Consider the following 10,493-nt stretch of genomic DNA (forward strand, 5'->3'; position numbering starts at 1 on the left):
CAGGCGGGCCCACTCGTGTCCCCTGCCCTTCCACGGGCCTGCCCGTGCTCCCTCACGGACCCCGGAGCTCATGGCCTGGGTCAGGAGAGGGAGAGCGCAGACACCGTTTGCTCCCCACCGGTGCCAGGCGGCCCCACAAGCAGCGCTGCCCTGTTTTGAGATTCGCCTTCTTGCCCCCTTCTTTCCCCAGTTAACTCAATAAGGGCATGCTGCAGCCTGATATTCGTGCCACTGCTATTCGTGCCACCGCTCCACCGCCTTCCTTCCCAGGCTGCTCGAGAGATTTTTGTTTGCTGGGGGATTTAATTTCCTGTTTGCAAAAACAAAGAGAGCTGAGGTGCTGGGCGGCTCTCTGGTAACTTGGACAGTTTTCTGCTGTTTTCAGTCCCCTCGCCACGTTGGGCACGTTCTGTTGTTTGTTGCCTGGGCTCCCTGCTGGAGGTGGGTGCCTGTTACGCATTTCCCAGTGTGGGGCATCTCTGGAGCCTATGCTGGTTTTGGGCAGCTGCTCCCACACAAAATGGCTGGTTTAGGCTTTATTCTGGCGTCTCCAACGCACCTTGGTCTTGAGCATGCCTTGGCTTGGGCGAGGTTGTTTGCTCCCACTAGCAGGAAGTGTGTGCTATGTTCTTAACTGAGCGTGATAATCACACTGGATTTTAGGTTGGACTTTGTTATTCTTTCTGTTAAGCTATACAGTAGAGAGAGTGTTGTCTGATAGGAATGGAACAAGACCCCTGTTTGATGAAGAGAACTTTCCCCCTCCAACCACAGTTACCTGAGCTCCTGCACACAGTAGATCTCTCTGCAGAGCTGTAGCCACGAGGTGCCTGGGGGACACTTGGTCCTGTCCACGCTGAAGTTCTCTGAGCTCCCAGACCGCAAACGGGGCTGAATCCACAAGTGTGGCTGAGAAGAGGCTGTCCAAACAAAACAAGGCTGTCTTCACCTGTGTTTACAATACCCTCATATCCCTGCTTGTTCTTGCTGCCTGTTTCCAGTCATTCCACTCTACCTCTTTCTTTGGCCAACATTCAAACACATTTTTTATTCACTGGAAAATGTCACTTCTGTAAACCAAGATATGTCCCTATGTCAAATTCATAAAACAGGTTAGAAGACCTCTCACCCTTACCAGTCAGCTTTCATCATTCTGGTTAAACTACTGATCCTTCATCAAACTCTAGTCTTGAAACCCCTGCTCTCCTGAGCTGTGTGTGGTATTCTTAACAAGTGTCATCTCACTCTTTTATTTCAGCAAGAAACACTTTCCCTCCCATACAGTCAGACTTCCAGAAAGAAGGGGCCACTGTAACCCATTAATCTGACCCATATATGGAAGTCACAGATTTTTTTTCCCAGCAGCTGGATCAATGTGAGTTTGAAAGACAACACTTCTTGTCTTAAAGACTCCAGGTAATGGCAAGTGTCTTCTTCCACCTACTAATTTATCCAATGTTTAATTATCCTTGCTGCTAGGAAATTGCTTCTTTCAGGGTTGAATTTGTCTAACTTCAACTTTGAGACATCGAACCTGTTATGTCTTTGTCTACAAAACTGCACACCCATCCCATTTTCATGGATAAGTAACTATACATGGTACTCCTATTACTTCTCCTTGTTTACCTGAATAGGTTGTTTTCTTTGAAGAAAACATTGTAAGATTCAATTTCAGCTGCCGCAGCATTTTTCAGACTCTTCAGTGTTTCTAAGTGCTTTCTGACTCGCAGGCACCCACCCTGGGTGTAGTGTCACTGTGGTCTATACACTCATGCTGTGCACAGAGTAAAAATCATTTCTTAGTCGTTGTTTGGTTTTCCCCTTCTCTCATAACTAAAAATGGAATTAGGCCATTAACTTCCTACACTGCACAAAAAGCTTGTGGAGTTCATTGCCCCTGTTGAATCCCCAAGTTTCTTTCTGCATCTCTGTTTTTCCTGAGAGCATCCTTATCCTGCCATTCATCACTATGTTCATCCCTTCCTCAGTACATGGCCTTGCAGCAGGGTGTGTTAAAATACATTCCGTAACACGGTGACAATTTAAGCAGGTGTCTGAGGTCCCTCATTCAATTTGAGAGCTGTTTCTCTAGGGCTGATAAATCGACAGCACAGATGACAGAGCAGGTCTGAAGCTGACCGCTGTGATGGTCTACCGTCTTCTTCAAAGCCTGTTTTCTTCTCCTTTTTGTGTGTCCTACTTTCAATGGATTGTTACATGTATGTGATTATGTCACTTTTCCCCCTTGCCAATTCCATTTTGTACAGTTCAGCTATGAGAACCAGCCTGAGCCAGAAGCTTTCTCCAAGTATAAAGTCGAGACAAATATCTTCCTCTGTTTTTGTGCACTTTCCATGTTTATTCATGAGATGCAGAGTAAATACGTGGTCAGTTGTTTGTTTCTCAGGAAGGCATCCCATTTGACTTTCAGTGTTTAGCATGTTGTTGATTTGGGTAGATAACACATACTCATCTATTGATGATGCTGCAGAAATGTTTGCCTATATTTCTTCATACCTAGATTTCTGCATAATGCATAGGCTGAAGGCGTCTCTCATTTGGGGGTAACCAGATTAGCCAGCAGAATTTCAGGGAAGGATCGAGATTGGAGTGTTATATTAAACACGTTATTATGCACGAAATCTGCATGAAACATGAACACACCCTGAGCCTAAAAAACCCCCCACGCAACCACTCCCTACTTGCACCACCCCTCCAACATACACTTGCTACCTTTTGCAAAGTTTCTTTCTTGGCAAACATGGTTAAACAACTCTTGTTCTCCCCACCTTGTTGCCTGAGCAGCAGAGGACAGAGGTGAGACGTCTGCGTTTAAGACCCACGTGCAGCGTGGAGTGCAAGAGTAAACAGCATTCAGAAGGGCCGTGCATTGACCAACAGCAGGAGGATCCACCCTGATGAGGACCCAGTATCCTGCTTAGGAGCAGAGGCTGCAAAAGTGCTGCTCACGTGCAGTGCATGTTGCTGGCTGCCAAACCTCCAGCAGCAGAGAAATCTTTCAGTGCCACTGCCTGAGCTACGAGAGGCCCCCTTGCTGCTGGCGTGTGGCTGCCATGAGCTCTCCACAACAAAAGAGAGGGGTAGGCAGACAGGCAGGTAAGGCCATGCTCAACTGCCCTGTCAGCAATACAACAGCCCCTAAGGGCAGGAGGGGGGCTGTTAGCAGCTCCCAAACTGCTTGCATGAGAACCCTAGGGAAAGGGAACCACAGCACAAATGTTGTCGTGGAGACATCTACATGGGGATGTGCCCGTCTTGTGTCTTGGCTACTCATTAAAGACCCTTTTCTGAAGAGCTAGGGGCTTTATCCCCAGCATGCTGGCGAAATTCCACATTGCTTGATTTCATTCTGCCTCTGGGTTCCCTTTGTGTTTCCGAGCAGGCACAATACTCGTCTCCATTTCATCTTCTCAGCTCTTGTTAAATTTTGCCTTGCTCTACTGAACGGATTGCATGTTCCAGCCAAGGGGCTGCCCCATCACAGCCGTGGCTGACGTGAGCCCTACACCCTCAAAGTTGTGCGGTTGGTTTTGTGAAATGTTTCTGAAAGTACCTGGATGGAAAATATATGCCCCTCTGCCATTCCTCTTTAGTGGCTGAACAGAAATATGGGTGATAGCAGAGAGCTCACAAAGAACTGTGAAAAACTCAGCTTACCCATTATGTATTATGCATTAAAACCTGTCTCTATTGAGCTGTCCAAGATAAAGTCCTACTGGCATGTGATCAAAAGAGTAGGAAATTACCTTGATTTGTCCTGGCTAGAACTAGCTGCCTCACGTAAAAGTATTTGTGAATAAATTATTTGCAGATTGATGGGGAAAAAGTGAGTAATTTATTTGATGAATATTGTTCAACTGGCTATTGAGCTAACCAAACCATGAGGAAAAAAAAAATATTGGTGAATGATTTATTTGAAAATCTAGTAGAAATTTGACAGGAGAAAGTGGTCAAACAAGCTACCACTATTATTCAAATGCCAGTAGATCTGGATGGTGTTCATGCACTACTAAAGCCCACTCTGATGCTTCAAGCCATGGCCCTGAGAAAGGTATTGAAATATGAATTCAAATCTTCAAATCTATACTCACCTTCTCCTTAAAAGAGATTCTGCTCAACCACAGCCCCAAAGGTACCTATTAATGAGCACAGAACAGATTCTACATTTGCAGTTATTTATTCTTATTTATTATTAAGACACTCTGGAAACTCTCTTGCCTGATAGAGCAGCAATGAAAATTGAGTACCTTTTACTCCTCTACAGCCTTCCTTCAGTGGATCTCCAAGCACTTTACAAATTTCAGTGGGTTTAATGTTACAGCTGTTCTGTGAGGCAGGAAGGCGTAATGAAATCCAGGAAAAGTGGAAAGCATACACCACACGCTACAGGTTTCTTTACATCATAAACTCTCAAACTTTGTGAACATTTTTAGACTAGACTCCTTTCAATAGAGCACATAATTTAAAGACTGACTAGATTTTTCAAATCTGCCTGTCTGAAGCTTGGCTCCCAAGTACTTAAGCACACATAAACACATTTACGTGCTGAACTCTCGTTGAATTTGATGGAGGTTTTGAGCGCTAAACGCACGAGGAGAAAGCCCCACGTATCATGATATTTCCATGCATTCATATGGATTTAGCAGCATATCTCTAGGATCTTCCCTGAATGATGATCTACATGTTAGAGCTGTAATAGCTGCGAAACAGGCAGGTTGTGTCTGTGGCTGTGGGTTGCACACCCATGTCATTGACGCCACATGAGCAAACCACATGCAAAAAGGTTACCCAGCCTGTTATGCAATAAATGGCACCTCCTCCTACCTCGTGCCTCCCTTTTGCACTTCCAGCATCAGGGCTGCATCCCTCTACTGCTTTTTGGTTGAAATTGTGAATGAAATATGAGGGGCTGCACTTCAAAGCACTAGAGGGATATTGAAGATCTGATGTTAGATGTCATGGCAGCTCCCACTACGGCATGAACAGTAAGGGTAAAATCAACACCCTATTCAAACTATCAGGCATTTTCTTGTCAACTTGAGTTATGGATTTGATCTCTAGCACCAAATTGAGCATCAGCAAACAAAGAATTAGTGAACAGAAAATACATGCTAGGGCAGTACATGACAAAATTATCCCTCAACAACTTGCTCTCTGAACTCCTACAGAAGTGAATAATTAAATAACCAATCTAAAAGATGCATATTTTTATGTAACTAAGACTGAATATCAAATTAAAGATCTGCTGTCAGCTTAAACACAAATAAACTAATAAAACCAGAAATAAATATTTGTATGATTGCTGTTGATCATTAAAGGCAGTTTAAAATCTAGATTTACTCAGTATGATTTTTGTTCTCCTTCCCACTGGCATGTCTCCTCTCTTGAACTAGGAAAAATCAAAAGGAGTCAATTTTGCTTTCAGGTTTTCTCTCTTTCTGCGATATGACTGCAAAAATCATAGGGGAGGATATTGCTCTGTTTTAAAGGAACAGATTTCATTAGAAACAGAGAAGAAAAACAATAGAAACATTTCTCTTGGCATTTTTTTGTTTTTATATGGATTCTCCTAGGCAAAATTGAAGTCACAGGAGAGGCGAGTCTCTGCTCATAACATGAACAGGTACAATTCTTACCCTGTTCCACATTCACTCTCTCGATACCGTCCAGTTACACTCCATTTTGGGAGCTTGCTTTTTTCAGTAAGGTCAATCTGAGCTTAGCACTTCTTTGTGGTTTTTACCTGTGGGACTGCTGTCTTGCCACACCAGAAACAGGCTCAAATCCTTTTCTAACCTTGATTGCAATGAGTAGGACATCCATGCAATGAGAATAAATTAGATTAAAGCAGAAGCAGTAACAGTGCATTTCTCTGGCAGGTCCCAGAACCTCACATATTGTTACCTCCTGTTCCACAAGGTGCATAACCCAGCCTTGACTTCAGACCATTCTGAGACACAGAAATTATGGAAACGAGAAGCCAGGAGGTCTCTGACTATGCAAGGCTGAAATGCTAGGCATATCATATACACTGAGCTGTCACCTATTATCCTGAGTTGATTTAAAATAATCTATAATCCAGGGATGAGAAGTGAGCACCATAGGATGTGGCAAATCCTTCTCATACAGCAAGACAGTGTTGTCACTATATCAATCCATGAAAGAAGAAACACACTGTCTCTTCAAGAAAGGACTTCTAAGTGCTTGAACACTGCAGCTAAAAGAATCTTTTTGAGTGCATTTACATTAACAGGAGTTAATTAAGAGATTAGGCTAGGGCTGGTGATTAGGACCCTGTCTGAGAATCTGGGCACACTCATTAACAAGAGCCTAGAAACAGGAAAGAGGCTCCACACCCCCCACACTTATAAGCTAGTGCAGTCCCTGCATCCCAAGGAGCTGAGATAGTACAAAGGATGATCCAGAAGTCAGCCTTCTAGGGCACTTCCCTCCCCTTCATAGGACTAGAGGAGAGGCTATGAAGTAAGCTTTGTGTTCTCAGACAAAAAAAAGGGAAAGTCACTGAAGTCTCAATGTGTGTTTTTCAGGTTAATTTCTAACTTGCAGTGCCAAGCAAAGAGATTAGAGATGCAAAATACATGCAAAATAAAACCAACATGAAAGTTCAATGACAACTGGCATATTGAAAACTCTGCTTTTAACAGAGTTCCAGAAACAAACTCAGAGAGCCTGATGCACAAATAATAAAGGAGACCAAAGCTACTTGTGTACTTATTTATTTCCAGTCCTTTTGGCATCTTAATAGTCCAGCCTCTCCTGCCTATTGCAATTTGCTGTCTCCTTTCCTCTGTTTTGTTTTCACATTGAATGACCAGTTAACTAGCTATTGAGCCAGCAGAGAAAAAAAAAAAAAGCAGGTCAAAAACTGCAGATGTCTCAGTGTTTGTGCCCAGGGGACATCAGATAACAAGCTGTTACAGTCTGCCTGCAAATCCACTGGTTGACTTGTTTATTCTTGAGTGTCTACAGTAAGGCCTCATTGATTCTAGTTTGGCACTTTGCTGTTGACCCTGCAGCGTTTTGAGGGGATCTGCAGTACAAAAGGCTCATCAGCTCATCCAGCACATCTTCTGTGAGTCTTGGATAATGGTCAGACAAGTGACTCAGAGAAGCTTTCTTTCACCCCAGACCTTCAGCTGAGCCATCAGCTGAAGGCTCCTGTTCCCTGCTACGACACTGCTCCACACATCTGTGCCTCTGCAAATCCTTCATCCTTGAAGGTGTTCTCTTTTAGAAGATGCTCCAGTATTAGCAACACAGGGAATGTGTCTGCTGAATGTGTGGTTCCCCAGGACAGCCAAAAAAAAAATAAAAAAGTCACAAGGTAAACTACAGCACAAAGTCTCCTTGCCTACTCTGTGACCACAGGGACTGCAAGCAAGGAAACACATTCAGATTCAAATCACGATATATAAAGTCTCACTAATTTAGACCCAAGAGACTTGAGAAGAGGGCAGATTTTGGCTCTCTGTGAGAAAGCAGTGTCTGCATATAAAGTCACTGGAAAATGTCCAATAAGTCTACATATACTGCATCCCTCAAAACACACTTCTGTGACTGGGGACTAGTGGCTGTTATGCATGAGTTGCATGTCTTACAGCAGAATAAGAAGGTTTGGTAAAAGCAGTATGAATAAATACTATTACCATTGTTTAAGGAGACCTCCAATGCAGCATTTGCAGAGATGAGTGAGCAAAACTGGGTAAGTCTGCATGGGGGCTCTGTGTCTTTTCTTGTATCCCCGAGGGAAGCAGCATTTCTGTCTTGGTGTAAGGGATGACAGCCTGTGCATTCCCTGCCACTCAGACTTCCCACGGGCTTTCAGGCCAGCTCTTCACCCACCACCATGGCAGCAACGCTGTGGAACGGTGTTTTGTGGGAGCAAGACGACTCAAGAGCAGGGGGGATTGAAGAGCAGGGAAGGACTAGTGCGAAATGAAGCATCCCAGCATTTCCAGAGCTTGTCACAGAGGATCAGGGCAGCTGGGTAGCCTTGGAGACAGAAATTGAAGGTGTGTTACGGGGATTTACATGCTGGTTTTGGAAGCCCTGTTTCAATTTAAGATGATTAGCAATATCTGTGAAAGCCCTCAGGAAACGGACTCCTTCACGTTTTTATAAAGGCATCAGACAAGGCATAGCCCCTTTCTTTTAGCAACAATTTCCTAACCAATGGCTGGAGAAATGTGCTGCTTTTCTCCTTGCTGAGACTAGGCAGCTGCTGTGCTTGCTAGATTATAACCCAGGCTGCACGGGAAGATTTGATTTAAGGCAAGCCTGGCTGATGATTCTCTGCATGTAAAACTTCCAAACAAGGAGGAGGGAGCAGCTGCAATTACAGTTTTCAATTGGGAAGTGAGAAAATAGAGATAATTTCCGTTTCTACTGCAATGTGAATAATTATCAAAAAGAAAATGGTTGACTGGCAGCCTAGAAGCCTTGCTCCTACTACCTAGAGCAATGGGCCAGTAACAGCAGCACAGATTAAATCCCTGGTCAGAGGGGTCCACTTCTAAATTTTAAATCTCCTTTTCTCATTCTCATGTTTGTTTGTTCTTCATTTTCACGTACTTGGAATTTATATCACCCAGCTCCCACCCTGTGCTTTGCAAGGTTTGCATGTATCTCTTCTGTGATTTCGTGTTGCCTCTGCTTACATCTCAACATCAATCGAACAGGACTGCAAGCCATTCAGGCACTAAGCCTCTATAAAACCCTGCATCCGTTTCTAGATTAAAAGCAACAATGTTCATTCTCAAGAACATTTGAAAACCAGCCCTGTTTAGCAGGTGATGGGCACTCCCCATGAAGTTGCTTTGATATAGAGCTAGTTTTCAGGTGCTGTCTCAGACGGGAACTCCCAGCAAATTTCTTATATCCAGAGACTGACAAATCCATGGCAATAGCCTTCTGAAGTGCTAATAAAATGCCAAGCCAATTCTGGAATCATATTCTGGCCTTATTTATCTGAGTGTTGCCGATGCTTCTGCTGCCAGCTAAAAGAAGGTGATGCCCCATGTGTGTAACACCAGCTCAGCTGAGCTAACTGACCACTGCAGAGCAAGAACTCCAGTGGTACACAGCTGGTCTAACTGAAAATCCACTGAAATTCACTTAGCTATCAACACTGAAAATCCACAGGATCCTAATTAGAATGATCAAGCAGTCAACTTTAAAACATCGGTACAATCTGCTACCGAGCCCACGGGCTCTCAGAAATAATGAGCATGAAAGGAAAAAACCCTCTGCAGAAGGGAAGGTCTCACTTATATAGCAGGCAATGCCTTTTGCATTTCTTGATGAGCTTCTGTAGCTGGTCTTCTCCGACTGCTCCCGCCAGCACATGTTGGAGTGCATTTCATGCCTATTCAAACAAACAAAAGAGGATGTCTCGTCTTTCACTTTCTCCTTCCTCCATACTGCAGGGAATTACTGCTCTTCTCCATTCTGCTTCTCATATGGAGAGTGTAATTTTTAGTTTTTTATTGCAGTAAAAATAATACAAAGCTTCATGAATGAAGCTGGCAAAATACAGAATAGGGCTTTACTCTTTATGCACAAAGATGAAATGGTAACATAATATTTAATCAGGGAGTGAAAGAAAGAGAAGTGAGTTCATTAACTTTTCCCTTGAGTGAAAACTCCTGTTTTCATTCTTCTTTTATTTTTATTCAAATAATTTTCAAGAGAACACCATCCGTATGCAAATGCATATGTGTTCTCAGAATACAGCTTTCTTTAATATAGATGATCATGAACTCACTTCAATAAAGGGAAAGAGTCAGGATTTTTCCATAGAAATAATTGGCCAGGCAGCCAGCAGTAAAAGCTCTATTAACCTCCAATTATCTCTTCCACATTCCCAAGAGCTTGTACACTTCAGTGGACAATGTTTCGCAGCACTGGACATCACAGACCCAAACTGCTTTTACTCAGACTTCCTGTGGGAAGAATCGCTGCTTTCTGGGGTTTGTAGGGACTTTTTCTCCTACCCACTAGTGACAGCAGAAGAGGAAGAAGTGAATTCTGCATTCATGCAGCAAGATTAATGATCATGAGAGCTTTGGAGGCTCCATACTGCTCAGTGAAGACCCATGTCTCCACTTCTGGATGCCGACAGGAGCTTTGGATTTTTGCCTGGAGTGCACTCAGAGGCAGAGCTGCCTGTGACACAGAAGGACAGGGGAAGGGCAAACATGCTTTGATGTTGAATGATGGGCAAACATCATTCAAAAGATGACATTTGAATTGTGGCCTCACACACCAGCGACCTGGAAATGGGAATGTGATTTGTCTTACATCCAGGGGCCAGTGGCAGGGGAAAGGCTCAGGGTGACAGCTTCCAGTCACGGTTTGAGGGAACTCTGAGCCTTGACACAATTGCTCACCTCTACCCTCTGACCTGTTTAACAAGCACGGATGGCCAGACCCCTGACTGGGGTTGGGCATCA

This window comes from Manacus vitellinus, unplaced genomic scaffold (assembly GCF_001715985.3).
Source record: "Manacus vitellinus isolate BGI_N305 unplaced genomic scaffold, ASM171598v3 scaffold_35_pilon, whole genome shotgun sequence".
In the NCBI taxonomy this organism is placed as follows: Eukaryota; Metazoa; Chordata; class Aves; order Passeriformes; family Pipridae; genus Manacus; species Manacus vitellinus.